The sequence below is a fragment of the Oncorhynchus keta genome, unplaced genomic scaffold (assembly GCF_023373465.1).
Source record: "Oncorhynchus keta strain PuntledgeMale-10-30-2019 unplaced genomic scaffold, Oket_V2 Un_contig_2467_pilon_pilon, whole genome shotgun sequence".
NCBI lineage: Eukaryota > Metazoa > Chordata > Actinopteri > Salmoniformes > Salmonidae > Oncorhynchus > Oncorhynchus keta.
The window spans coordinates 50,416-54,853 of record NW_026284047.1 but is presented as its reverse complement, the minus strand read 5'-3'; the positions used below and the strand labels follow the sequence as shown (position 1 = coordinate 54,853).

The 4,438-nt window shown below is 48.8% G+C and overlaps 1 long non-coding RNA gene across 1 annotated transcript; it reads left to right on the top strand.

Annotated features, from left to right (window-relative positions):
• Nucleotides 1-1,207: 1,207 nt before the first annotated feature.
• On the top strand, nucleotides 1,208-3,061 carry LOC127922134 (uncharacterized). The gene is made up of 3 exons (XR_008110452.1): nucleotides 1,208-1,904; nucleotides 2,238-2,313; nucleotides 2,354-3,061. It is a non-coding gene; the product is annotated as an uncharacterized LOC127922134 (long non-coding RNA).
• Nucleotides 3,062-4,438: the final 1,377 nt, after the last annotated feature.

The following is a 4,438-nucleotide window of genomic DNA, read 5'->3' as shown; positions in this document are numbered from 1 at the left end:
CCTCTCTCCCCCCTAACCAGGAGACTGTTCCCAGAGCTGGACTCTGAGTATTAGGGGAGAGCCTACTCCTCTGACCTCTCTCCCCCCTAACCAGGAGACTGTTCCCAGAGCTGGACTCTGAGTATTAGGGGAGAGCCTACTGCTCTTTACCCCTCTCTCCCCCCTAACCAGGAGACTGTTCCCAGAGCTGGACTCTGAGTATTAGGGGAGAGCCTACTGCTCTGACCTCTCTCCCCCCTAACCAGGAGACTGTTCCCAGAGCTGGACTCTGAGTATTAGGGGAGAGCCTACTCCTCTGACCTCTCTCCCCCCTAACCAGGAGACTGTTCCCAGAGCTGGACTCTTGAGAATTAGGGGAGAGTCTACTGCTCTTTACCCCTCTCCCCCCTAACCAGGAGACTGTTCCCAGAGCTGGACTCTGAGTATTAGGGGAGAGCCTACTGCTCTTTACCCCTCTCCCCCCTAACCAGGAGACTGTTCCCAGAGCTGGACTCTGAGTATTAGGGGAGAGCCTACTGCTCTTTACCCCTCTCCCCCCTAACCAGGAGACTGTTCCCAGAGCTGGACTCTGAGTATTAGGGGAGAGTCTACTGCTCTTTACCCCTCTCCCCCCTAACCAGGAGACTGTTCCCAGAGCTGGACTCTGAGTATTAGGGGAGAGCCTACTGCTCTTTACCCCTCTCCCCCCTAACCAGGAGACTGTTCCCAGAGCTAGACTCTGAGTATTAGGGGAGAGCCTACTCCTCTTTACCCCTCTCCCCCCTAACCAGGAGACTGTTCCCAGAGCTAGACTCTGAGTATTAGGGGAGAGCCTACTCCTCTTTACCCCTCTCTCCCCTAACCAGGAGACTGTTCCCAGAGCTGGACTCTGAGTATTAGGGGAGAGCCTACTGCTCTTTACCCCTCTCTCCCCCAACCAGGAGACTGTTCCCAGAGCTGGACTCTGAGTATTAGGGGAGAACCTACTCCTCTTTACCCCTCTGTCCCCTAACCAGGAGACTGTTCCCAGAGCTGGACTCTGAGTATTAGGGGAGAGCCTACTGCTCTTTACCCCTCTCTCCCCCCTAACCAGGAGACTGTTCCCAGAGCTGGACTCTGAGTATTAGGGGAGAGCCTACTGCTCTGACCTCTCTCTCCCCTAACCAGGAGACTGTTCCCAGAGCTGGACTCTGAGTATTAGGGGAGAGCCTACTCCTCTGACCTCTCTCCCCTAACCAGGAGACTGAAGCAGTCAGACTCATAGCACCAGGACAGGTCAGTCTCTAGATAACTTACTGCTCTCAGGTCTAGTCAGCCTCCAGATAACTTACTGCTCTCAGGTCTAGTCAGCCTCTAGATAACCTACTGCTGCCATCCTCAGGTCTAGTCAGTCTCTAGATAACCTACTGCTCTCATCCTCAGGTCTAGTCAGCCTCTAGATAACCTACTGCTCTCATCCTCAGGTCTAGTCAGCCTCTAGATAACCTACTGCCCTCGGGTCTAGTCAGCCTCTAGATAACCTACTGCTCTCAGGTCTAGTCAGCCTCTAGATAACCTACTGCTCTCAGGTCTAGTCAGCCCCTAGATAACCTACTGATCCCATCCTCAGGTCTAGTCAGCCTCTAGATAACCTACTGCTGCCATCCTCAGGTCTAGTCAGCCTCTAGATAACCTACTGCTCTCAGGTCTAGTCAGCCCCTAGATAACCTACTGATCCCATCCTCAGGTCTAGTCAGCCTCTAGATAACCTACTGCTGCCATCCTCAGGTCTAGTCAGCCTCTAGATAACCTACTGCTCTCAGGTCTAGTCAGCCCCTAGATAACCTACTGATCCCATCCTCAGGTCTAGTCAGCCTCTAGATAACCTACTGATCCCATCCTCAGGTCTAGTCAGCCTCTAGATAACCTACTGCTCTCATCCTCAGGTCTAGTCAGCCTCTAGATAACTTACTGCTCTCATCCTCAGGTCTAGTCAGCCTCTAGATAACCTACTGCCCTCGGGTCTAGTCAGCCTCTAGATAACCTACTGCTCTCAGGTCTAGTCAGCCTCTAGATAACCTACTGCTCTCAGGTCTAGTCAGCCCCTAGATAACCTACTGATCCCATCCTCAGGTCTACTCAGCCTCTAGATAACCTACTGCTGCCATCCTCAGGTCTAGTCAGACTCTAGATAACCTACTGCCCTCAGGTCTACTCAGCCTCTAGATAACCTACTGCTCTCAGGTCTAGTCAGCCTCTAGATAACCTACTGCCCTCAGGTCTAGTCAGCCTCTAGATAACCTACTGCTCTCATCCTCAGGTCTAGTCAGTCTCTAGATAACCTACTGCTCTCAGGTCTAGTCAGTCTCTAGATAACCTACTCCTTCATCCTCAGGTCTAGTCAGCCTCTAGATAACCTACTGCTCTCAGGTCTAGTCAGCCTCTAGATAACCTACTGCTCTCAGGTCTAGTCAGCCTCTAGATAACCTACTGCTCTCAGGTCTAGTCAGCCTCTAGATAACCTACTGCGCCCATCCTCCGGTCTAGTCAGCCTCTAGATAACCTACTGAGTGACTCTCTCTCTCTCTGTCTCTCGCTCTCTCTCTCATGAATTACAAGTTGGTCAGTCGAGCCTCTGCATTTATTTTCTCTCTGTCTTTGTTTCATTCTGAGAGGGAATTCATTTATTTTTGTCCAGATCCCACAGAATTAAAGCAGTTTCTCTCTTTCTCATCTGATATCTGTCTCTGAGCGTTAATGAGATGCGTTCTTTGTCATTATAATAGTCATAATAACGATTTGGCTCAGGATGGTTGAATACTATAAGTCTTTACTTCAGCTGTTAATATCATATGGATCTGCATTCATTCATCCCGATTCTGGCTTTTATCAACACTTGTGAAAACAAAAGCAGTGCTTTGAAAATATGTTTTTTATTTTATTTTTATAGCCAACTAATTGGCACAGCTTGGGAACCAGTGAGTCAGAGGAGAAGGTGGCAAAATAACTGGTTGTATTTATACATCTCTATCTGGCTGTAAAATACGTCATCTCTGTTCACATTTAACACACATTTGAGCCAGAGTGGTGTCAGAAGGGTGGGTTCGAGGCATAAGAGGATGCAGGGTTCTCAATAAACCGGCTGGTATTTGTAAATGTAGCATGTAGCCGAGAAGATGTGTGTGTGTGTGCACATTCTTGTGTGTTTGGGTTCGTTCCACTCTAGCCACTAATTAATTTGTGTAGAAGATACTCCTTAAAAATGTCAGGTTTGGTGTCTGCCCTCCCTCCCTCCCTCCCCCCCTCCCTTTCTCCTCTCCCTCCCCCTCCCTCCCTCCTCTCCTCCTCCCTCCTTCTGCCTCCCCTCCCCTCCCTTTCTCCTCTCCCCTCTCCCCTCCTCCCTCCCAGCCTGCCAGCCTCCATACGTCCTGTCCAGCCCCAGCCTCCCTCCCTCCCCCTCGCCCCCTCCTCTCCCCTCTCCCCTCCTCCCTCCCAGCCCCAGCCTACTCTCCAGCCCCAGCCTCCCTCCCTCTCCCCCTCCCCTCCCAGCCAGCCAGCCTCCATACGTCCTGTCCAGCCCCAGCCTGTAGATGCTAAATAATTCATGGAATAATTTGAGGCGTTCTATCACATCTATCACATTCTCTCTTCTTCCATGAGGCCATGTCTTATATCCACTGATGGCTTTCCTTAGTCCTTTCATTACTTTAATGTGTGTCTGTTTGTGTTGTTGCCTGTGTTTCCACCTCCCTATGGCTGAGGGAAATGATTCATCTAGGAGACCAGCAGACCATGACAGAACATCTAATGATTAATATAGAGACCTGAAGACCATGACAGAACATCTAATGATTATATAGGAGACCAGAAGACCATGACAGAACATCTAATGGTTATATAGGAGACCAGCAGACCATGACAGAACATCTAATGATGACAGAACATCTAATGACTATATAGGAGACCAGCAGACCATGACAGAACATCTAATGATATAGGAGACAGAACAGAACATCTAATGGTTAATATAGGAGACCTGAAGACCATGACAGAACATCTAATGATTATATAGGAGACCTGAAGACCATGACAGAACATCTAATGGTTAATATAGGAGACCAGCAGACCTGAAGACCATGACAGAACATCTAATGGTTAATATAGAAGACCTGAAGACCATGACAGAACATCTAATGGTTATATAGAAGACCTGAAGACCATGACAGAACATCTAATGGTTATATAGAAGACCTGAAGACCATGACAGAACATCTAATGGTTATATAGAAGACCTGAAGACCATGACAGAACATCTAATGGTTATATAGAAGACCAGCAGACCATGACAGAACATCTAATGGTTAATATAGGAGACCAGCAGACCATGACAGAACATCTAATGATTATATAGGAGACCTGAAGACCATGACAGAACATCTAATGGTTAATATAGGAGACCAGCAGACCATGACAGAACATC